We start from the raw sequence: 26,453 nt of genomic DNA, 5'->3' as shown, positions 1-26,453 counted from the left end.
CTTATTATCATGTTTTTATGAAACCATATAGACTGCACAACGTCACACCCTCCTCCTGAACTTACTGCCAGAGACTTGGACACTGACCATGGCGGAGGCAGTATACCTAAAATTCGTTTTTGGGCTCCCCTCTGGGGCAGACACTCCTGTGTCCCCCAAAAGGGAAAGAGACCCTGATCCAGCTGTAGGCTCACAGCTCCAAGCTATGAGAGACCTTTCGCTGGCCAGCAAAATCCCCCCCCTTTAACTCAGGTTGGGTTTGTTTCCAGCTAGAGTCCTTGGGGTTTGTTCCCACCGCAGCAGTCACCAGGACCCCAACTTCCAGCTCCAGGATACGTGTCTCTGTGCACCTCTTCCACTTCATTACAGCCAGATCATGCTTCTGGGTCTTACTTGCTTTGTCTCTTAAGTTCAGGCTGGTGGGCAGCCTTTTCCTTTCCCAGGTCTGCCTTTTCCCAGGCAAATTGTACATCAATTTCCATTTGTCTCCCCTTGAGACCATCGCTTGATGAGCTGGGATACCACAGAGAACACCCTCCTGCCAGAACAGGCACCCCTCCACTCCTGTCTTGCTAGGTTAGACACTTCAGTCAGCTTCAGCACAGACAGAGGTTGGGCCACACCCATCTGCAGTTCACTGAAACTGAGATGCACTCAGTTCAGGGGCTTCTTAACAGAGACATTCCCAGTGCCCATTGTTCAGTCTTTCTGGGCAATTTGCAACTTGTGTAGTTTTAGCTTCTTTTGATCTTCATTTTTACTTATTTTGCTTCCTTTTCTGTCCCTACTTCCCTTTCCCGAAATAAGCAAACAGAAAATAACAAACCAGTAACCACTTTGTCTGTTCTCCAGCCACCACACTTAAAACTCACTTAAAATCACTACCAGTATCTCAAAGCAATCAGCTGTGCACAGATCCTGCTCGACTACGCCACTGTGACGGGTTGGATCACAGAAACCCCCTTGGGAGCTGCCACCCGATGTGCCAAGACTACCCCTGCTTCTGTTTTCCCTGCCAGCTTAGGGCTCCAGCACCCTGTCTTGCTGAGCCAGCCACTCCTGTCTGGCTCCAACAGACTCAGGATCTGAATCACTTGTCCCAAAGCTGCAAGTTTACCCAAAAACAGCTCACAGGAGTGTGCTTGTCTTTAGCACTCAGATGCCCAACTCCCAATGGGGTCTAAACCCAGATAAATCCGTTTTACCCTGCATAAAGCTTATGCAGGGCAAACTCATAAATTGTTCGCCCTCTATAACACTGATAGAGAGATATGCACAGCTGTTTGCTCCCCCAGGTATTAATACATACTCTGAGTAAATTACTAAATAAAAAGTGATTTTATTAAATACAGACAGTAGGATTTAAGTGGTTCAAAGTAGTAACAGACAGAACAAAGTAAGTCACAAGCAAAATAAAATAAAATGCGCAAATCTATGCCTAATCAAACTAAATACAGATAATCTCACCCTCAGAGATGCTTCAGTAAGTTTTTCTCAGACTGGACACCTTCCAGGCCTGGGCACAATTCTTTCCCCTGGTACAGCTTTTGTTCCAGCTTAGGTGTTATCTAGGGGCTTCTCCATGATGGCTCCTCTCCCTCTCTGTTCTCTTCCACCCCTTTATATATCTTTTGCATAAGGCGGGAACTCTTTGTCCCTCTGGGTTTTCACCCCCCCTCACTGGAAAAGCACCAGGTTAAAGATGGATTCCAGTTCAGGTGACATGATCACATGTCACTGCAAGACTTCATTACTCACTTGCCAGCACACACATATACAGGAAGACTCACAGGTAAACACAGTCATCTGCAGACAATGGTCCTTGTTAATGGGAGACATCAAGATTCCAAACCATCATTAATGGCCCACACTTTACATAATTACAATAGGCCCTCAGAGTTATGTTTTATATTTCTAGTTTTAGATACAAGAGTGGTACATTTATACAAATCAGATGATCATACTCGGTAGATTATAAGCTTTGTAATGATACCTTACAAGAGACCTTTTGCACGAAGCATATCCCATTTGCATTATAGTCACTTATCAGATTTTTATAAAACTATCCCAGTTACATTATATTCACTTATTATCATGTTTTTATGAAACCATATAGACTGCACAACGTCACAGAGGGTTCAGAACTTTCTTCCTCCCTTTCCCTTTTTTCTTCAGGACATAGCTCTTATTCCTTTTCCGTTGCACTTCTGCAAAAGCCCCAGGCCTTCCCCTGGTGGTATCAGGTTTCTGTGGGGCAAAGTTCAGGTCCTTAAATTAAATTCTAGAGTGGCTTGACATTTTTCCGTTCCAATTTTTTTTTTTTAAGTCTTTCTGGCCAAAACAGAAATTTCTGTGGGACGTGTCAATTTTCTTCAGGTTTTCATCAGAAAAATGAAAACTGAATTTCAGTTTTTGGCAGCCACAAACTGAATAATTTTAGCTGAGCAAGTGAGAATTTGGGGCTTTACTGAAAACTCTGATCTGACCAGTTTTCCAAAAACTGAATATTTTTAATAACCCAGCCCCCCCCCCAAACAAAAGTATAATAGAAAAACATTGGTGAAAGCAAAATATTGTTTTCACTAAAATTGTTAGCAGGAAAAGAAAACACAAAACAGAAACAAAACATCCTTTCCCAACCAGCTTTATTAAATTGCAGTCAGGACTAAATGACATTCTTCCAAGTGTTCTAAAGGATGAGAAGTCCAGAGCCAACGCAATTACTAAAAAGAGAAATCCCCAATTACTGTTTCCTGCCCCTTTCAATATCCACCCTAGGGAAGTGTGTGACCCACTGTAGAGAAGGCCCTCTTTGTAACTGGTCTAACTGGTCTCTTTACCTGGTATTTACAGGCTACCCCCTTTCTTGTAGAAGGAACAGATTCCAAACGCTGTACATTTAAACAACTTTATGTTTTTTAACTTACCTGTGGAGGTCACTGACGTTGTTCAGTGGAATAAGGGAACCTCCAATCTATGGGAAATGATAGTTAAACGTTATACTGAGACTTTGCTCTAGTCCTGGCATCTGGGGCAGCACATAGCTGCTCTGTCCCTGGAGAATCCTCTGCTCCCATCTTACTCCTGAGAGAAGTAACTTAGTGAAGCTTACATCTCCGGATCTCCCCCACCCCACCGTGCCAGCAAGGAGCCAGCCAAAGCTCCATTCACTCCCCTTCCTCTCCACCCACCACCTTTGAGGTAATGAACACTGGGGCACAGGTCCCCCTGCTTTCTCCCCTGAACCACAAAGCACGGATCCCTACCAAGGTCACTAAGCTGATGGATCTGATCATCAGGCTGGCACAAACCATCAACCACACTCAGTTCCATTTATAGCCTTTCCTAGATGGGGGAGAGGGGTCTCCCTGGGGCAGGCCTGCCTTCTCACAGCCTTCTGCTACAGCCAGGGGAAGGTTTGCTTACTTGTCCCCCTCAGGGAGCTGGGCCCCTCCTTTATATCTTCCAGCTGGGAATCAACCCCAATCATTAAGTGCTATATAATCATTCAAAAGGTGAGAAGCCTAAAGAAGATTGAGGATCTTCCCTGATTGCAGACAACAGGTAGGGTAATATCTTGTGCCAGTTCTGGGATTTATATGCAGTGTTGTAATCATGTCAGTTCCAGGGTATCAGAGAGACAAGGAGGGTGAGGTGTTGGTCCAATAAAAGATATTACCTCACCCACATTGTCGCTCTAATTCTGGGACTTTATAGTTACAAATTTTGCAACATTTCTTTTAGTGTACAGTTGAACTTTTCTACCAACCCACCTGTTTCTGGGTGGCAGACAGGAGTTCTTACTGAGCAAGGATTATACTTTTTGCATTAGATGCAACATGAAGGCTATGCCTTGATCTGTCTGGATGACTCTCAGAATCCCTACCCTGGAGAATATTTTCAGCAGTTCAGTAGCTACTGCCTGTGCTATTGTACAGTGCAAGGCCATGGCCACGAGGTACCAGGTGGCATAGTCTACAATCACTAAAATAAATTGACACCTGCTTGAACTTGGCTCAAGTGACCCTATGAGGTCTTCCCTAATCCACTCAAATGGACTGCCCACTAGTGGGAGAGGGACTAGGGGAGTCCTGTGGGTCAGTCTGGCACCCACTTCTGGCACTTCAGGCAGGATGTAGAGTAAGCCTTAATAGCTCAGTAAACATCTGGACAAAAGAACCTGGCCAGTACCCTTCCTTGAGTTTTCTCCATCCCCAAGTAGCTGGACCACAGTACATCACAGTCCAATTTTAACACTTGGTCCCGGTACTGGTTGGAGACTAGGAGCTGTGCTCGGAGGGCTCTGGTCTGTCTGAGATCACCCTCACCAAGAGATCCCCCTCCAGTTTAAAATAGGGGTGTTGGGAATCCTGGCCAGGGTCAACCAGCCCTACCCAGTCAGCCATATAATAGGCTGAACACTGGATCCGCTCTCTGACTTTGAACAAAATTGGGATCCCTGTTTAAGACCAGCATGTCTTCCCCAGACAATGGGCGTCTGTTCTGGGACACATAACTCAGAGGAGTCCAAACTGCACTGTATCCTGATACCTTTCCATGAGCTCTTCCCAGGGACTCCTTCGGCCCCGAGTGCCTCCTTTCTGCCTCCACGCAGTTCTTGGTATGACTTTGTCCAGGCACCAAACAGCTGGGGGTTGAGAAAGGGAAAAATATCCTCTATCTTATCCTCCCATTGCGTGCTGAGGGCAGGTTCTGATCCTGCCTTCGCAGCGCCCCTCAAAAGACTAGTTCCAATCGCGACTCAGCACCACTGCATAAGCTAGGTGTTGAACTAAAGCCATATTCATTTTGACCTCCTGACCTCCCACAGTCAGTCAATCTAACTTCCATTGTAGGGTAGGGCCAGACGTCCCCATGAATACAGCCCACATACACCCACTCTGTACCTACTAGAACCTCAGGAGCTATCAACTCCTCCTGTATGAATATCTGACCTGAACCCAAATCTATTAGATCCAGCACCTTGTTTCTAGCTATTGTAACTGGGACAACTTATCCCTTTGAGCCAACGGGCTCTCCCTCAGCATCTGAGGCACACTGCATATGGGAGCAATCTTTGTACCTATAGTCTTCCTGTCCACGTGTAAAACAAATTAGGGGACCCCCTCTTCCTTTCCACTGGGGACTCCTCCACAGCTGACCCTTAACCCTTCCTACCCAGCCTGCTTACTGGGGCTTATCCTGGGTTTCAGTCTCTTGGGAGACTGTAAACGTATCTCACAACGGATTTCAGAAAGGCAGATTTTGGTAAGCTCAGAGAGCTGATAGGTAAGGTCCCATGAGAGTCAAGACTGAGGGGAAAAACAACTGAGGAGAGTTGGCAGTTTTTCAAAGGGACACTATTAAGGGCCCAAAAGCAAGCTATTCCGCTGGTTAGGAAAGATAGAAAATGTGGCAAAAGACCACCTTGGCTTAACCACGAGATCTTGCATGATCTAAAAAATAAAAAGGAGTCATATAAAAAATGGAAACTAGGACAGATTACAAAGGATGAATATAGGCAAACAACACAGGAATGCAGGGGCAAGATTAGAAAGGCAAAGGCACAAAATGAGCTCAAACTAGCTACAGGAATAAAGGGAAACAAGACGACTTTTTATCAATACATTAGAAGCAAGAGGAAGACCAAAGATAGGGTAGGCCCACTGCTTAGTGAAGAGGGAGAAACAGTAACAGGAAACTTGGAAATGACAGAGATGCTTAATGACTTCTTTGTTTCGGTCTTCACCGAGAAGTCTGAAGGAATGCCTAACCTAGTGAATGATAATGGGAAGGGGGTAGGTTTAGCAGATAAAATAAAAAAAGAACAAGTTAAAAATCACTTAGAAAAGTTAGATGCCTGCAAGTCACCAGGGCCTGATGAAATGCATCCTAGAATACTCAAGGAGCTAATAGAGGAAGTATCTGAGCCTCTAGCTATTATCTTTGGAAAATCATGGGAGACGGGAGAGATTCCAGAAGACTGGAAAAGGGCAAATATAGTGGCCATCTATAAAAAGGGAAATAAAAACAACCCAGGAAACTACAGACCAGTTAGTTTAACTTCTGTGCCAGGGAAGACAATGGAGCAAGTAATTAAGGAAATCATCTGCAAACACTTGGAAGGTGGTAAGGTGATAGGGAACAGCCAGCATGGATTTGTAAAGAACAAATCATGTCAAACCAATCTGATAGCTTTCTTTGATAAGATAACGAGTCTTGTGGATAAGGGAGAAGCTGTGGATGTGGATACCTAGACTTTAGTAAGGCATTTGATACGGTCTCGCATGATATTCTTAACGATAAACTAGGCAAATACAATTTAGATGGGGCTACTATAAGGTGGGTGCATAACTGGCTGGATAACCGTACTCAGAGAGTTGTTATTAATGGTTCCCAATCCTGCTGGAAAGGCATAACGAGTGGGGTTCCGCAGGGGTCTGTTTTGGGACCGGCTCTGTTCAATATCTTCATTAACGACTTAGATATTGGTATAGAAAGTACGATTATTAAGTTCGCGGATGATACCAAACTGGGAGGGATTGCAACTGCTTTGGAGGACAGGGTCATAATTCAAAATGATCTGGACAAATTGGAGAAATGGTCTGAGTTAAACAGGATGAAGTTTAACAAAGACAAATGCAAAGTGCTCCACTTAGGAAGAAAAAATCAGTTTCACACATACAGAATGGGAAGAGACTGTCTAGGAAGGAGTACGGCAGAAAGGGATCTAGGGGTTATAGTGGACCACAAGCTAAATATGAGTCAACAGTGTGATGCTGTTGCAAAAAAAGCAAACGTGATTCTGGGATGTATTAACAGGTGTGTTGCGAGCAAGACACGAGAAGTCATTCTTCCGCTCTACTCTGCTTTGGTTAGGCCTCAGCTGGAGTATGGTGTCCAGTTCTGGGCACCACATTTCAAGAAAGATGTGGAGAAATTGGAAAGGGTCCAGAGAAGAGCAACAAGAATGATTAAAGGTCTTGAGAACATGACCTATGAAGGAAGGCTGAAAGAATTGGGTTTGTTTAGTTTGGAAAAGAGAAGACTGAGAGGGGACATGATAGCAGTTTTCAGGTATCTAAAAGGGTGTCATAAGGAGGAGGGAGAAAACTTGTTCACCTTAGCCTCTAAGGATAGAACAAGAAGCAATGGGCTTAAACTGGAGCAAGGGAGGTCTAGGTTGGACATTAGGAAAAAGTTCCTAACTGTCAGGGTGGTTAAACACTGGAATAAATTGCCTAGGGAGGTTGTGGAATCTCCATCTCTGGAGATATTTAACAGTAGGTTAGATAAATGTCTATCAGGGATGGTCTAGACAGTATTTGGTCCTGCCATGCGGGCAGGGGACTGGACTCGATGACCTCTCGAGGTCCCTTCCAGTCCTAGAATCTATGAATCTATGAAAGAAAAGTAGTTAAGGACATAGAGGTTAATGGTAATTGAGATAAAATACAACATGGTTTTACAAAAGGTATATCATGCCAGACCAACCTGATTTCCTTCTTTGAGAAGCGACCTGATTTTTTAGACAAAGGAAATGCAGTAGATCTAATCTACCTGGATTTCAGTAAGGCATTTGATTGGGAAATTATTTGTTAAATTGGAGATGGGGATTAATATGAAAATTGAAAAGTGGATAAGGAACTGGTTAAAGGGAAGATTACAACTTGTGATTCTGTAAGGTGAACTCTCAGGATCATGGGGGTTACTAGTGGAGCTCCTCAGAGATCAGTCTTGGGACCAATCTTATTTAACATTTTTATTACTGACTTTGGCACAAAAAGTAGGTGTGCACTAATAAAATGTGCAGATGACAAAGTTGGGAGGTTGGGCCAATATGGAGGAGAACCATAATATCATACAAGATGATCTGGATGACCTTGTAAACTGGAGTCATAGAAATGGGATGAAATTTAATAGTGCAAAGTGCAAGGTCATGCATTTAGGGACTAACAACAAGAATTTTTGCTGTAAACTGAGGACATATCAGTTGGAAGCGACAGAGGAGAAAAACCTGGGTGTGTTGATTGATCACAGGATGACTATGAGCGACCAATGTGATGTGGCCATAAAAAAGACTAATGCAGGGATCAGCAACCTTTGGCCTACAGCCCACCAGGGTAAGCCACCTGGTGGGCCAGGCCGGGCCGGTTTGTTTACCTGCCAGGTCTGCAGGTTCGACCGATCGCAGCTCCCACTGACTACGGTTTGCCAGTCCAGGCCAGGCCAGGCCAGGCCAGGCCAATGGGGGCTGCGGGAAGCAGTGGCCAGCACATCCCTCAGCCCACGCTGCTTCCCACAGCCCCCATTGGTTTGGAGTGGCAAACCGTGGCCAGTGGGAGCTGTGATCAGCACCGAACCTGGTGGGCCGCAGGCCAAAGGTTGCCGATCCCTGGACTAATGCATCCTAGGATGCGTCAGGCAAGCTATTTCCAGTAGAGAGAGGGAAGTGTTAGTAATTATACAAGGCATTGGCAAGATGTCATCTGGAATAGTGTGTGTAATTCTGGTCATCCATTTTTAAGAAAGATTAATTCAAACCGGAAAAGGTGCAGAAAAGGGCTACTAGGATGATCAGAGGAATGGAAAACCTGTCTTATGAGAGGAGACAAAGAGCTTGGCTTGTTTAGCCTAACCAAAGGCAGAGGGATAAATACAGGGAGGGAGAGGAGTTATTTCAGTTATACGCCAATGTGGACACAAGAGCAAATGCATATAAACTTCAACAAGTTAGTCTTGAAATTAGATGAAAGTTTCAAACCATCAGAGGAGTGAAGTTCTGGAACAATCTTCCAAGGGGAGCAGTGGGGGCAAAAACTTAACTGGTTTAAGACTGAGCTTGATAAGTTTATGGAGGGGATGGTATGAGGAAACTGCCTACAGTGGTATGTAGCTAATCTGTGACTGCTAGCAGCAAATATTTCCAATGGCTGGTGAAGGGACACTAGATGAGGAGGGCTCTGAGTTACTACAGAGAATTCTTTCCCAGGTGTCTGGCTGGTGGGTCTTGCCCACATGTTCAGGGTCTAACTGATCACCATATTTGGGGACAGGAAGGAATTTTCCCAAGGTCAGATTGGCAGAGACCCTGGGGTTTTTTGCCTTCCTCTGTAGCCTGGGGCACGGGTCAGTTGCAGGTTTAAACTAGTGTAAATGGCGAATTGTCTGTAACTTAGTCTTTAAATCATGGTTTGAGGACATCAGTAACTCAGCCAGAGGGTAGGGGTCTATTACAGGAGTGGGTGGGTGAGGTTTTGGGGTCTGCAATAGGCAAGAGGTCAGACTAGATGATCATAATGGTTCCTTCTGACCTTAAAGTCTATGGCCCTGTCTACACTACAAAGTTGAGTCGACTTTATGTAAGTCAACATTGAGCGTCCGATTTAAGCAACTCAAACTTGTGTGTCCACACTATACTTATTGTATTGGTGGAGTGCATCCTCACGAGCAGGCCTTGTATCGACGCACTGCGCTGTGGGTAGCTATCCACCAGTGCACATAGTCGAGTTGAATTTTGGGTTGGGCTTGCAATGCCTTATGGTACCAAAACATTGGTGCAGGTGGTTATGGGAACATTGTGTTAGCCTCCCATGATGCACTTACCTCCCTCCCTCCTTCTGCCAATCGTGATTCTGTGAGACCCAGCCTACCCCTTGCTCCCATGGCTCATGAAGCTGTACACAGGCAGCCTGGACAGCAGTAAGGACCAGTTCAACCATAGTCTGAGCAAGTGCAGAATGGGGGTGGAATGTGCCTTTGGACGTTTAAAAGGTCGCTGGCGTTTGCTTACTAGGTTAGACCTCAGTGAAAGCAATATCCACATTGTTATTGCTGTCTGCTCCATGATATCTGTGAAACAAAGGAAGAAAAGTTTCTGTCAGGGTGGGGGGTTGAGGCAGATTGCCTGGCAGCCAATTTTGAGCAGCCAGACACCAGGGCAATAAGAAGAGGGGCTCTGAAAACCAGTTTCATCAATGAGCCAGAGTAATGCGACACTTATCTGTGTTGTTCCTTACCAAACTGTCCCCTCCATTGCATTTTCTCCCCTGTAAACTCCACCCCCAATATCCACAATGGGTTGAATGAATAAAGAGCCTTTTCTCCTCAATCCATTAAGTTTTATTATGCACACAACACAAGCACACAGACAGCAAACAAAAGTAAGGTATCTGCCCTTTTGCCCCAAGTTAACACTGTGGGGGGGAGAAACAAGAAAAGCTTGCTTACAGATGCACTGCAATAACAATCAAAGAAATGGGAATGGGTGCCTTCTGGTCCTTTTACCCTCCCCTGGTATTGAGTGCAAGGGATACCAAACTTCCTCCCCTCCCCTCCCCCCCCAACCTAATAGGACGTTTTGGGGGAGGAGTATGTAGAAGTGGGCAATGATGGCAGCAGGTTCAGAATAGGCTGCAGAGGGACTCTAGCATCCAGCTGCCTTTCTTGAACCTCAACCAGATGCCTCCAACATGTCTGATTGCTTCTTCATAATCCGCAGCATCTCTTAGAGCGTGCCACGCTCTTGTTCCCTGCAAGCACTCCTGTCCTCCCTGCCCTTGTGCAGGTTGTCAGACAGTGTAATCCTCCCTCCATGTGCTGAGCTCCATCTTGTCACTCTCGGAGGCGCGCATTAACTCATTGAACATGTCCTCCTGAGTCTTCTTTTTCTGCCTTCTAATCTGGGAAAGTCTCTGCCCCGGTGTGGAGGATGCGCGGACAGACAAGGTTTCAGCTGCAAGGAATGCAAAGCATAAGGGTAGCACTGACATACATTGTTTCTGGTGCAAGGTTAATATCTTTTTTTATTATTATTTTTTAAAAAACACCCCCTCAATACACTTCACTGCAAGCCACAACATAACCACAACCACTGGCTATTGCAAGAGTCGGTTTGCTGCTCCAGTCATGGTGAGTAAGGCCATGAGGTATAGGTGAGATCTTGTGCTTCTGCTGCTTTTGTGAAGTCATCCTTGGGATCACAGGTGGAACTTGAGAAAAGCCCCCTTTCCCCTGGCAACCTGGATGGTGCCTGAGGACAGGCACCAGTGTAAAGCCCCCCAAACAGTTTTTTTACAAAAGTGGCACTGGATTGGGGGTAAGGGAGACAAACAGGAAGCCGCCACCCTCCCCCCCTTTTTAAATGCTTCTTGCAATACAGTGATCCCTTCCAAACACAACCACAGCAGGTTTTGGAAAGCGTGGTTGTGACATCCAGATTTCACCAAACAGGGGTGGATTACTTGTTGAATTGTTTGCAGCTTAAGGGCTAGCATTGAAAACTTCCCCCGTTTTCCATAGGTGACCCTCTGTGATATCTCTCCCCTGAGGTAACAGAGGCAGCAAGGGAGCAGATGCTGCAAGCATCTGGGTACAGACCTGGTCCTTACATTGCAATGCTGTGTGCTGCAATGATGCCTGTAGAGTTAATACTGGAGTGGCACGGAAAAGTGTCCCACTGTGGTGGACGAAATAAGGCAGCCCCTTCCCAGAAACCTTCTGCAAAGGATTGCAGTCTACCTCCATGAAAGCTTCCTAGAGATCTACTGGAGAATTCCCAGGCCATCCCTGTGCACATAAACAGTTTTTTTCGGAAAGCACCCTCTGCGTAGCTGGAGTGGCCACCAATACCCACTACACCTACTTTTTTGTAGAGATTAAACATAAAAAAATAATAGCATGTAACCCCTACAGTTTGATTGGAAATGTGTACTCACCAGAGGTGCCTTCCCCAGCATCATTCTCTGCCACCAACTGGTCCTGTGGAGGGATGGGCTCCAGAGATAAAAACAGTTCTTGGCTGTCAGGGAGAATGAATCCTCCGCTTTCCTGCCTCACATTCTCCTCCTCGTCAACAATGTTCTTCTTGTTGTTGCTCGAGGTTGCCCGGGGCTCCTGGGACGCATCTACGGAGAGTTTTGGAGTAGTGGTGGGGTTGCCGCTGAGAATCGCAGGCACGTCCTCATAAAAGCGGCACGTCTGTGGGGCAGAACCAGAACGACTGTTTGTCTCCTTAGTCTTCTGGTACACTTGCCTTTATTTTCACTGCTGTGTCTCCCTGGTGTAGCCTCTCTCCCCCATGCCCTGCACGATCTTGGCATAGATGTCAGCATTTCTTTTAAATCAGAGCTCTTCCTGCACAGAGTCTTCTTCCCTCACAGTATTTAGATCCACCACCTCCTGTGTACTGCATGCTGGTGTGTGTTCGCGGGCTTGAGTGTCCATGATCAGCTGTGCTGGCGAGCTCTCCATGCTGATCAAACAGGAAATTAAAATTCAAAAATTCACAGGGCATTAACAGGGGAGCAACTGTTTCCTGTGTACCTGGCTGACATGCAGTTGAGTTGAAAGTGCTCTCCAGAACAGTCACAGTAGAGCACTGTGGGACACCTCCTGGAAGCCAAATCATTCGAATTACACAACGCAGTGTCTACACTATCCCCATGTCGACCCATGGATGTCAAATCAAGCGCTACGCCTCTCGTGAAGGTGGAATACAGAAGTTGACTTTACAGGCCACTTAGATCGGCGGAAGGGACTTGGTAGTGTAGACACATACATTATTAGATCGACTTAATGTGGTTTATGTCAACCTAAGTTTGTAGTGTAGACCAGGCCTAAGACGTAAACCACTTCCAGATTGAACTGTTGTTCCCATGTTACAGCTGGGGAAGTTACAGATGACATGTCCTGGGGTGCAATCCAGATGGTGGAACTCTTGTGCCCCCTTTAACTCTCCTGCCCAGGCTGTCTCCTATACTGCTAGGCTAGTGAACAGCAAACTGCTGCAGGCTTTGTTCACTCTGCCATCATCAAGCAGAGGTACACCCAGCTGAATTACATGAAGGTTCTCCCAAGCCACTCATGAACTGTATATAGAGAGACACCAGCAAATTCCCCCAGCCCCACCCTTGCACCCCAGAAATGTGCATCTTACTCTGCTCAAGATATTCTTGATCAATGCAAGCTCATTAATTAATTCACTACTCCTTCAAAGGGTACTGGACATACACCAGCCTCTAATCTGAGCAGATCCCCCAAGCACTTTAGACAAACTCACTGGTTTAGGTTAAACATCAAAATAAGTTTATTAACTAGAGAAAGATCGATTTTAAGTGATATTGGCATAGAAGATTAGGACTGATTAAAAATGGAAATAAAATAGCAAAACTGCAATCTAAACCTAAAACATTACCAGACTAATCATTCTAAAATCAAGAGGATTTCTCACCCAAAACTTCACAACAGTTCATGCTCACTGGAACACCTTCCAGTTAGGTCCTGCCCCTCCCAAAGTCTCAAGGGAAATCTTTGTTTTCCAGATGATCTTGCTTCCTTGTGTAGAGCTGGGGCGGGGAGGGGGGTGGGGTGGGAGAGGAAGAGGCAGGTGCCTGGGTGATATCGCTGTCCTTCATTTATACTTTTCTCCAGGTGCTGGAAAAATCCTTGCTGTGTCATGGGGTTTCGGCAGGCCCATCGTGTACATGCTTAAGCAACTGTCTTTGTTTAAAACTCCCCTGCTGGAGAATAGCCAGTGACGGTCACTTAACACGTGGCTGGATGTTGGTCACCCTTATGTCATGTCTCAGGAGTTAGTCTGTGGACATTTCCCAGGCTCACAAACAAACATATAGCAAAATCTCATAACTTCATATACAATGAAGATAATACATTTCAACAGAATATTAATGTTCAACATATTGTGACTTTTCAAATGAGCTCACAATGCACACTTTATAACCTAACATGATCATATAACAGTGGTGAATATGTGGGTCCCGGGGGTTACATGGGGTACACTATGTCACAGGAAGTAAGGAAGCTTAAGATTAAAGACTTGTCCACATGGGGAAATTTTACCAATAGAGCTAAACCAGTATAATTATACTGTTGCAGTTATAGCGGTATAGCTCCCTATGTTGACACTTATTTCAGAGTAAGAATACTTTTTTCCAATTTAGTTTGTCACTTTGAAAATCATTTAAGCTACCTAGGAAAAAGCACTCTTATTCTAGAATATGAATGTCACAGGGAGTTACAGCAGTTTAGTTCTGATGGTAAATTTCTCCATCTAGACAAGTCCACAGCAATTTGTATAAGGCTGCACAGGAAGTGCGAGAGAGAGGTTGGAACAGAATTCAGATCTCCTGAGACCCAGCCTTGTACATTTTGCCAGACAAGCATTCTAAACTGCAAGGAGGAAGGATAACTCGCAGATTTTTACAGACTTGTGTACAGAAAGCCAAAGCAATTGTAAGCACAGTCTGAATGAACTCTCCCCTCACATCTTATTCTTAAAGCTTTGAGCAGGGGGTTGGACTAGATGACCTCCTGAGGTCTCTTCCAACCCTGATATTCTATGATCTGTTGATGAGCTGCGAGGAAGAGACTTCAGGACCAGACCGTATCCACACAAATACACCTATTCTGCCTAGGTATCCAGAAGACAGAGCTGTGTTGCCCAAGTGATCAATTTTGGCTGGTGTTGGGTTACAAAACACTTTAGTGCCATTGAGAAGTGAAGACAGGAAAGTAACAAATACCTCTCTGATGGATTGTATTTACTAAGGGACAACCTATCCTAAATTCTCAATTACTGAGAGACAATCTACACTCATTACTATATTTGCTTTCCACAAGCTACTCTTAGTATAACCTTTTATGAGTGATGTACCTGAATATTGGATGCTAATATCTAAACTTGTTAAATTTATTAGCCTAAATTTGGGATGTTGCAGATTATGTACTCTATGTATTTTATGACTTTTAAACCAAACTTTGTACTTTTGGATTATCTAAGCATTATTCCCAGATGTACAGATAGAGCCCTACAAAAACGTGGGTTTCTGCTTTGTATCCGTGGACCGTTTTTGTGGATAGCGTGGATGCAGATACAAATTTTGTATCCACGCAGAGCTCTGACAGTAAGAGCCAGGTGGGCAGCTATGAGGACCCGGGGCGCAGACCCTCCACCTGCCCTGGGTTGGGGGGGCCTGGAGGGCAGGGACACTGGGCAGGGGACTGCTCGGGCCCCACCTCCCAGGGCAGGTGGAGGGTCCGCCACAGCTCCCCGCAGCTGCCTGCCCAGCTCTTCCCCTAGCCGGGCTGTGGCTCCAAGAGCCACCACGTCTCCCCCATTGGCCGGAGCCGGGTCAGGGAGAGCCACGCTGGCAACTGTGGGGAGCCTGGTTACCTCCACCTGCTCTGGGTGGGGGCTCTGGGGTCAGGGACACTGGACAGGGACTGCTCAGGCCAGCGTGGAGCCCACCCAGGGAGCCGTGGGGAGCAGCGGCAGACCCTCCACCTGCCCACGGTGTGCAGGGGGAAGCTGAGAGCAGCCCCCAGATGTGCCCCCACCTCCCAGGCTCCCCGCCCAGCCAAGGGCAGGTAGAGGGTCCACAACTCCGCACAGGCTCCCCACAACTTTCCACGTGGCTCTCCCCAACTGGGCTCCGGGGGTGTGTGGGGGGGGGCCTCAGAGCCTCAGCCCAGCCCCAGTGTAGAGCCTTGCAAATCCACAGATATCCGCATCCGTCAATGCAGATAGCCGCAGATAATTTTTGCAGATGGGATGCGGATACACCTTTTTGTATCTGCGCAGGGTTCTGTGTGTAGACACTGTTTCCTTAACCTGTGTATTAGATAATTTTAACATTCGCTTAAATAAAAAAAATTAAATTTGAATGCGGGGTAATGAAGTGTTATTCTTCCAGTATGAGTAAAGGGAAGCAGGACTGTACTTAACCTGTCCCGGTTGAGGTGGTCACCTCAACTGAACTCACTAAGCAGGGGAGGGGAAAGAGGGTGGGGAGCTGGTGGTGTGGGCTCTGCCTAAGAGTCATAGGCACCATTTGACCTGCCCACTGCCCCTCTCCACTGTTTAAAGACAGAGCTGATTAGACTCAACTGAGAATCTTTGTTAGTCAAGTGATTACAAGAGCTGAAATCACTGACAGTCAGGTCCAAGTGCTAAGCCTTGCTGGGGGACAGCATTTCTGTGAGAGAGACCGCACAAGCTGCACTAGCACTGAGCTTCCCCCAGGAGCTGCTGAAGTCACAGAGCTGCGTGGAACCTCAAGAGGCCAACTTGCAGTAGAGAGACAGGTGGCAGCAGAAAGTGATGGTGCAGCACCAGCAGTGGCAGAGCAGATGACGGAGCGATCGGGTGAACAACTAACGATAGCAGCAGAGTGGACGATGGCACAGCAGCAATGCAGGCTGAATGGCAGCAACTGTGAGCCAGTTGCAATGGTGGCAGCAGGAGAGGAGGCATTGCTCAACGTTCTCTCCCACGCCCCCCCAGGAGAGAGGGGAGCTCACATGAGCACACCCCTGCACTCTGGGTCTTCGCTGACCAAGGAGAGCACCTTGGGTGGGGTGCAGTGGAGGGAGAGGGGAGTGGTGTGTTAAAGGGACATTTATTTGTCAGACTTTCACACCTCAAAGTGAGAAACAGGGACCAAGGGTACTGCCCAATGTACTCTAGGGAGGAGTTTTGCTTATGGTCAGATGTGCTCGAATCAGAGTTGTGGCATTTTCCCAAAATACTGGGTTCCTTCCCCTCTTAATAAAAGTTCTCTCTGCTATACATAGATTCAGTGCTTGCAGAGGGGGGCTGGGGGGAGTATTGCCTCTTAGAGGTGCCCAAGGGTGGTGTTTAATTTTCCCAGATTACTGGGTTGGGGCTTGAGCCAGTTCTGTGTTGTATTCTTAAGAGGGGAGCCCTGGATATTGAACCAAGCCCTTGATGCTGCCGACTCCACCTAGCAGAAGGGCTATACAATTAATGTTTTTTCTTTGCTAATGGATACTGTTCTTACTTCTCTTTTTAACCATTTGGCAAATAAAAGTAAGACACATTTTACACTGTCCTTTAATCCTAAACTCACTCTTGGATTTTTAATCTTAAAATTGTAGTGAAAGTGATGTCTGGATTTTAAGATCTGTTTAATAGCCATTCCACACTGTGACATCTTGAGCATCTCCTGTTGGTTGGCTGTGAACCTGCGGTCACTCTTTTTGCTCCCAGCACACACCCCTGTCAGCTGTTGCTTCTGTCAGGCAGGTCTTCAGTGATTCAGCCCTCCCAGCAAGTCACACACAGTAACAAACAAACAAACCAACCCCTTCCAGGGTAACAGGAGTCCAACAGGGCCTATCACTGTGCCCTTGTTGGTATCTCTACCCCAGTCTTTGGGCTCAGTTCTCAGCCAGCTTTAAGTCCATGTCTGCCCTGGTACAGAGCAGTATCACCAAGGCTTTCTCCCTGGAGGATCTTTAAGTCCTGCCCTTCACTTGAACCTCTAATTGTTTTAATATGGAGATATGCCTATCTCATAGAACTGGAAGGGACCTTGAAAGGTCATTGAGTCCAGTCCCCTGCCTTCACAGCAGGACCAAGTACCATCCCTGACAGATTTTTTCACCCCAGATCCCTAAATGACCCTCAAGGATTGAACTCACAACCCTGGGTTTAGCAGGCCAATGCTCAAACCACTGAGCTATCTTCTTCTCAGGGATTAGACCACCCTGCCTGTGGCCAGTGCGGGGGACCTAGGCCAGCCCACTACTCCAGGTCCAAACCCAGGGACCCTATAAATAGCAGCCATGTGCTGCTTCCTGTAATAGTTGTTGCTGCTACTCCCTAGGCCACTTCCCACATAGCCCCTTCCTCTTCACCTTTACCTCAGGTTTAAAGTACCTTCCTCACTCCTCTGGTCCCCACCAGGAACTGGCCTGCTCAGCCCCTGCAGGTCCTTTTATCTGAGCCTGCTTCACTCTGATTGGCTGTTTCCCTGCAGCCTTTCTAGACAGGCCTGGAGGACCTAACTTGACTGCTCCTTTTCCTGTGCAGGGTGCGTCAGGACTGTGAGGCCTCCAGCAGGGGGCCTCAAAGGGCCTGGTACACCCTGTCACACACACCATTTCCAGCTATCATCATTTTCAAATGTCAGATCTTCTACACATCTTTGTGCTTCTATTTGCAATAGAAAGGCTGCATTTGGCCTAAAATCTTGGGGCAGATGATGGCAACAGTTTCAACAGAACTCTCTCACAGCAAATTCTTATGACCTTCTGTTTACTAATAATGTTCTTTATGGATAAGCTTCCCTGACCACAGTAGAAGTGAATTATGCTGCCTGAGCTTTTGTAGGGGTGAAATTTTCCCCATATAGAGGGCCAGCATGAGGTTATCCATCACTTTAGGCCCAAGTGAGCCCTCAAATTAGTGTGCTCAGGCTGTACCGAGGGATTTTCAAAAGTTCCTCTGTTATTTAAGCGCATATGTCCCATTAATTCAAATCCAGGGGAGTTCTGATGCTTAGCAGGGCTGTTCAAAAATTTTCCATTTGTGTTTTGATTGAAAATTGTGTTCTTGATTAAACAAAATCTTATATGGAAAGTCTCTGCTTTCAACAGAAAATTGTGTCTTTGTCCAAAAACCCAAAGCCTGGAAACCAAAATATTTTGATTCAGATTTCCTTGACACAACATGGAAAGCTCTCTAATGGTTGGGCTACACACCCCCAGGATGTACAAGGGCCAGAAATGCCCTTGATGTAATTGCATTCTCTCACCATGAGAGGCATCATGGGAGATGTAGTCTAATTAGGGAACCCCGCCTATTCAGAAGAATGAGGCACCACAACTCCAACTTCTAGAAGGCATCATGGCAGCATTTCTGAACTGAGTATTTCAGTTTTCAGCCAACATGTTTCATTTCTGGCCAAAATATTTCAGTTTTTGATTGTTTGCCAAAAGTAAAATTTTTCTATGGAAAATTGACCCCAAAAAAATCTTCATTTTTGTCTAAATGTGCAGTGTGAAAAGTCTATTTTCCAACCTAAATGCCTAAATCACTTGTATGCTTTTGAAAATCCCACTCATAAGCAATCAAGCCATCCCAACTGAAGATCAAAAGGAAGATAGACAGTGGCTGGAAAGAGGGAATGTTAATGAAGAGAGAGAAGTGCAGAACCTTATAGGGACTGAAAGATGGAAAGGATGGAGCAGGGGTTAGGGTGCTAACATAGAATTCAAGAGCTCTGGGTTCAATTCATTGGTTGGCTATAGACTTCCTGTGTGACTTTGGGCAATTCTTTGCCTCAGTTTCCCATCTGTAGAATGGGAAAATAATACTTCCACACCTCACAGGAGTAAGGATAAATACATGAATGACCCTGAAGTGTTCAGATACTATGGTAATGGGTGGCCATATAAATGCCTGAGGGAGAATTTACCACTGGTGGGGGGTGGTTATGGTATTAGGAGGATCTGTTCTGCCCACCCCCACTGATTTGACTGGCAAAACTTCCAAATGATTGCAAACATATCATCTGCTCACAGCACATCTCAAACTGACATTTAAGAAATCAAATGTGTTTTCCAATTGTGGGTAGGGGAAGTCTGTATTAATACTGATATAGGAACAATCTGGCATTCTAAAACATTCTATATAAAATCATTTCATAAAGTTAAATATAATTCCAACTTTTCAATAAGGTAAAAGACTTACAACATTTTACTGGGGGTAAGGTCATGCAGAAAGTGGCTGAAACATCCAAATCAATTCTGTCTCTTCCACGATAAAATGTTGTGCCTTTAACTTATTGAAGTTTTGCAATTGTACTTTTCTTTATGAAACACAGGTCAGAATGCCACATTATTTCTATTTTGGCCAAGTGCTTAGCATTTTTTTTCTTTCTCAATGATATCTCAAGCACTTATAAATAATGGTGCACGTTTAGAATTGATGAAAAGTGCAACTCCATCAATTCAGTCCATTGTGTTTTGATTAGTAAAGATTTTTTATTTCTTCTTCTTGGTATTGTATCATAGTGATGTTTTGTTTTTCAGTATCAGGTTACAGCAGGACCAACTAACATGATTGTAAAGGTGTTAAACTGTGCCTACACTAGGTGCCAAGTGGTGATTCAAGTCATGTTAGCTAATTTAATTATACAGCTCTTTTTTTCCCTAGTCTATTCCTGGGCTAACCAGATCCAGGTGCAGAACTTCTAATGGAGGGGACTGCAGGCAGCTTGTGGGAATTAAGATGGCTAACAGTATAAGATCTTCACTATCAATCAGTATTATGTTTAAGATTCCTTATTAGCCCAGGCTGTTGTGTTTTCTATTACAGAATAGCCCCTCATGGAAAAACCCTACAGAATTTTTGATTGCATACTCTTGGGGGTGGAAACTGTCTTTATTTATTTGGACAGTGCCTAGCACAATAGAGCTGGGATCCTGAGTGGGATCTGTAGGTACTATCACAATACAAATAATTAAATAGATGTCAAACCAGTAAGATTATATACACATTAATGTGGTCGTATAATATGATGCTTTTGAATAGAATGAGTAATTGAAGGAAGTCCATATCTCTGTGAGATTATGGTGTTTTGCACAAAGTCAAACCCCTTCATGCTCAAGATTTAGCTCTGAGAGCATATATGGAATATGTCTAGCTACTCCAAATCTGCCTGTAAGAGGGGTCAGGTTTCTGACCCATATAGCAGTAGTACAGGTACTACACAGGTTTGATAGATCCTGAACTTTGTCTCAGCGCAAAGATGTTTGTGTCCATAAGTGAGACCTGGACTCCATGAAGGAGGTGGGAAGAGCTATTCAAAGAACATCTGGTTTCCTGTGACCATTTGAACTCTGCTTGCAGCCTAGGTAGATTAACTTGTCAACACTTTCCATGGTACTCGACCCCACCTGCACTTGGGTTTCTGGTGGCCCAGGTCTTAGGTTATGGACCTGGGACTTCTGCCCTCAGATGTTCAACCCATAGTTCAGGTGGCATCTTGGAGACTTTGGAGGGTGGGGCTGAAATTTTCTGACTTCTCTCCAAGCAGGGCAGTGTCCCTGGCAAAGTCTTGGTCGATGAACACTTCTTGACCAACCTTGAGTCTGACATTATATTCAAAAGTGGTGTTTTATGCTTTTTGGCCATGTTGCCAGGACAGGCAAAAACATCCCAGTGCACTATGCTCTCAAATGCTCCATCAACACAAGAAGGGGTGACCACCCTGACCCTCATTGGTGCTGTCCACGGAGGCACCCGAGAAATTCATGGATTTGCAGCATTGAGCCCGGTCTAGGAACTTCACCACGTGATGCCTGGTCCAGGGGCAGCGAGTTGTATGGACCCATGGTGCCCATGCTCCAGGAATATTCAGAGCACAGAGGCCAAGCTCCACCAATGTTCGGGGGCCAGGTCTCTCCCCTGGCCCTGCCTGCCGCCCGTGCGTGCCTCCCCCGGAGCATCTCCCAGCTCCGCCTGCAGCCCCCAAGTGATTTAAAAGGGCCCAGGGGCCCCTACCGCCACCACCCGCAGCGCAGCGGGGCTAAAGCGGCTTCCTGCCTGCCCTCACTCTGTGCGGCGCGAAACTCCCGGAAGCAGCCAGCACGTCCCTGCAGGTGTCTCTGCGTGCTGCCCCTACCCCAAGCGCTGACTCTGCCACTGGAACTGCAGCCAATGGGAGCTGTGGGGGCGGTGCCTGTGGGCAACGGTGCACGGAGACCCCCGGTCCCCTGCCTAGGAGCTGCTGTCAGAGGGGTGTGCGGGTCGCTTTCGGGAGCCACCTGAGGTAATCACTGCACCCCTCACCCCTTCCCACACCCCAACCCCTACCCCAGCCCACAGCCCGCACCCCATACCCAAACTCCCTCCCAGAGACCACCCCTCACACCCCCTCCTGCACCCCAAACCCTTGCCCCAGCCTAGAGCCCTCACCCATACTCCCTCCCAGAGCCTGATACCTCACCCCTCCTGCATCCAAACTCCTCCCAGAGCCTTTACCCCTCACCCCTCCTGCACCCAAACTCCCTCCCAGAATCCACACCCCCTCCTGCACTCCAACCCCCTGCCCCAGCCGAGAGCCTGCACCCAGCACTCAAACTCCGTCCCAGAGCCTTAGGCAGGTGTGTGTGGGGGGGGAGGGGGCAGGACTTGGACCCCTTCTGGGAACCACCAAAAGATATACAAACCTGCCGCCCCTGGCCTGGTCTGATGCCATCAACAGTGGTCACTATGGCTGGTGCAATGGTCCTCAGTAGAGAATGCATGTTTCATGATATAATATTACTCTAGTAACCTATAGACTTGGATAGAGAATTAAACCTTCCTATAGAATATAATAGAGAAATATGTCTTTGCTATGGAATTCTGTAGGATAGCTTTAAATGGTTTCATAGCTCAGTTCCCAGCTAAGTATAGATGTGACCTAAGTCAGACACTCCCACTTGTTCTCCTACACCTGAGATACAGTGGAAGGAAAACAAATCAAGTGCTATGGATGTCTGACTCCTTGTCTACAAGCTGGCTGAATTCTCATGGCATGCTCCTCTGATAATTTGACTTCTGAATGTTCAGATTCACAGAAAAGTCTTACTTCAGTCAATGCTCACAGGAACATAAATAATTTTAATAGGAGCAAGTCAGAAAGGGCCTGACTCTGTCCCCCTTGCTCATGTTAGTAGGACCTTACTCACACAAGCAGTCTCATGGATGGTACCGAACCAGACTAAGGATTTATGGCTTTCATGCCCTGCAGCAACACTAGCTTAAGAAGTTTCCCTGTCATCTTTTCCTACAATTTAAAGAAACAAAAAAGTTTTTCCTACCAGATCTGCTGTATAACATCTGCACCAGTAGGATAGTGCCTGCTTCTAGTATTTCTTAACAAAAACAACTCTTCTACATTTACAAGCCCCTGAAGGAGAAACCTGAAACCTGAATAAGGAAAAAGCTGTGTCTAACTTGCTCAATTTCTATAGGAGACAGGGTCTATAAGCATTGAAAGTAATGGCAGTATCTATGTATGGTCACTTACATTGGTGCTCCCATACTGATGTGGAAATCTTTTATATCCATGTGGCACTGGAATTGGGCCCAGTGAATGGCAAAGCCTAGAGTCAACGGTGCCAATATCAAAGTATTAGTCCTAATAGCAGCCATAACCACTGACAAAGCAGCCGCTGTTTCAGCACTTCCCTACCCTCCATCTTCCTTCTCTGCTCCCCTCCATATCAATGCTTTGAATAAAAGCTTCCAAAACTTCTATCAAGCCCACTAGTGTTCATAACTAGGAGAACTTTTCCCTGTTTAAAAAAAGAACCCAACTTGAAAAGAGCTCAATACTATGCCAGCAACTTGATGCTAATGAATTACAGAACAGGGGTTGGCAGGGGAGACCTTACGTAAGTTTCATTGTGCTCAATTATATTTACAGACAGGCTAGCGGATCTGCTAAATGGTGAATTATTCCAATAGAACATAAATCAATGCAACTGTTTTCCTGTAATTTTTATATCAAATATCATTTTTCAAGAATAAATTTCTTCTTTCCCTTATAATATTTTTCCTGTTAGAGACAAGCCTGATCTATATCTAGTTTGTGGTATATAACAGAAAATAGATCACACAGTTGGGCAGAGATGGATTCAACAATGTTCCCTTCAGTCATGCTCACCTCAGGTTAAGCTATCTTTGTAAAATGAAGGCCTTGTCTACACTGAGATTTGCCGCAATTATGGCCATTGGGTTTAACTATCAATACAGCTACAATGGTACAAAACCCTAGTGTAGACTGTTCACACCAATGTAAACCCTGATTTCCACTGACACACCTTACCCCAATTTCAAGCAAGGCTAAGCTGTGCTTGTGCAAATCATGGTTTATAGCAGTTTTTCTGTCTACGCTACGGTTTTGTACCAGCGCAACTGTACTGGTGGCTAGCTTCTGATAAATAAAATAAATAAAAAATAAAATAATGGAGATGTCCTATCTCCTAGAACTGGAAGGGACCTTGAAAGGTCATTGAGTCCAGCCCCCTTTCTTCACTAGCAGAACCAAGTACTAATTCTGCCCCAGATCCCTAAGTGGCCCCCCTCAAGGATTGAACTCACAACCCCAGGTTTAAGCAGGCCAATGCTCAAACCACTGAGCTATCCCTCCCCCAAAGGGCAGAAGCCACCCTCTCCATCCAAGACATGGAGTGGCCAGCATGGGGCTTGAACCCACGACCTCGGCGTTATCAGTTAACTGAAATCCCCAGTATAGACAAGGTCAAAGAACAAAAGCTAATTCTTCAGCATTAACCTATATTTAAGTAACAACATGGGTGAGATTTCCAATGCACAGAAATAAATAAATTCAGAAGTAAGATTTCCACAACAGTCTGAGATTTGCACCCTTCCACATGTGTGAATTAGGAGGATTTACATGGTTGTAGTTGTGGAAAAGATATGCCCCACTTTTCACTGCCGCAAGTTGTAAAAAGGGAGTAAAGAAGGGGAATGGATTTATTTATGGCAAAATTTTGCTCCCAGATGCAATGTGGGTCTCTAGGGCATATTCTCCATGAAATAACTAAGCATAATTCCAACTCAGGTCAGTGGGAGTTCCATATTGGGATTCAGCTGAAACATGTACTATACAAATGTGTATTTCAAATCTAGGAGCAGAATGTTGTCTTTAATTAGTAAAGTATATACACAAAGGGGACTCTATATCTGATTTATATTGTTTGCACGCACAACATGGCCCTGCTATCAACATAGGCTTATGCATGTAATTTTTGTTGAAAAAGTAGTCTTCTGTTTAACTCTTACCATCTTCCCTCCTGCCCCTTTTTCCCTCTTAGTAAGTCTCAATGTGTGTGCACACAAATTGACCAATATAATTAGTGGGTTGTTCACAGATGCAAAGAAAGTATGCATAATCTGTGCAGGCAAGTAAGCAGGATTTTGTATGTGGGCATACTTAATTTACAGAAATGTGTGCACTCTCAACAATAAAAGTAAAGCTCATCTGTGTGGGAGACAGAACCTTTTCGAAAGGTGGTCCGAGACTGTGGAAGGAAATCACCCAGGAACTAAGGACCATCACAAACCTTACTACTTTCCACTCCAAGTACAAGGCGCATTTATTTGATCTTGCCTTCTCTAGTATAAAGGCATAGAATTAGGGCTGTCAAGCAATTAAAAAATTAATCACACGACCAATTATGCTGTTAAACAATATAGAATACCATTTATTTAAATATTTTTGGATGTTTTCTACATTTTCAAATATATTGATTTTAATTACTAGACAATACAAAGTGTACAGTGCTCACTTTATATTTATTTTTGATTATAAATATGTGCACTGTAAAAAACAAAAGAAATAGCATTTTTCCATTCACCTCATACAAGTATTGTAGTGCAATCTCTTTATCATGAAAGTTGAACTTACAAATGTAGAATTATGTATAAAAAAAACCCTGCATTCAAAAATAAAACAATGGAAAACTTTAAAGCCTACGAGTCCACTCAGTCCTACTTCTTGTTCAGCCAATCACGCAGATAAACAAGTTTGTTTACATTTGCAGGAGATAATGCTGCCTGCTTCTTATTTACAATGTCACCTGAAAGTGAGAACAGGTGTTCATGTGGCACTGTTGTAACCGGCATCACAAGATATTTACATGCCAGATGTGCTAAAGATTCATATGTCCCTTCATGCTTCAATCCCTTCCATTCCAAAGGACATGCGTCTATGCTGATGACGGGTTTTGCTCTATAACAATCCAAGGCAATGCTGACTGATGCATGTTCATTTTCATCCTCTCAGTCAGATGCCACCAGCAGAAGGTTGATTTTCTTTTTTGGTTGTTTGGGTTCTGTAGTTTTCACATCAAAGTGTTGCTCTTTTAAAACTTCTGAAAGCATGCTCCACACCTCGTCCCTCTAAGATTTTGGAAGGCAGTTCAGATTCTTAAACCTTGGGTCAAATGCTGTAGCTGTCTTTAGAAATCTCACATTGGTACCTTCTTTGCATTTTGTCAAATCTGTGGTGAAGGTGTTCTTAAAATAAACAACATGTGCTAGGTCATCATCCGAGACTACTATAACATGAAATATATGGCAGAATGCGGGTAAAACAGAGCAGTAGACATACAATTCTTCCCAAGTTGTTCAGTCACAAATTTAATTAACACATTATTTTTTTAACAAGCATCATCAGGATGGAAGCATGTTCTCTGAAATGGTGGCCAAAGCATGAAGGGGCATACAAATGTTTAGCATATCTGGCACCAGGGCTGGCCTTACCATGAGGCGAACTGAGGCGGCCGCCTCAGGTGCCAGACTGTGGGGGGGCAACACTAGGACCCAGAGTGTAGAAAATTGTGTCTGCTGTTGGTGCATATGTATTCTCTCTGCTCGAGATGCACAGAGATGGTGGAGTGCTGTGCTGGAGGAAGGAGGGCACAAGAGACATAACAGGCAGGCAGGAGAAAAGGTGAGAGGGAATAACAGAAAGCAGAAGGAGCTGCAGGGAGAGAGAGGAGGAGGAGCCTCTTATGTACCTCTCTAGCACCCCCAGGAGCCTTGACTGATTAATACAACTTCTCAGGGAGCTTCCTATTGCCTGCTGCTTCCCTGAACCTACTTGAGG

Source organism: Terrapene carolina, unplaced genomic scaffold (genome assembly GCF_002925995.2).
Source record: "Terrapene carolina triunguis isolate 2854851 unplaced genomic scaffold, T_m_triunguis-2.0 Scaffold66, whole genome shotgun sequence".
Classification (NCBI taxonomy): domain Eukaryota; kingdom Metazoa; phylum Chordata; order Testudines; family Emydidae; genus Terrapene; species Terrapene triunguis.
This window is presented reverse-complemented; position numbering follows the sequence as displayed.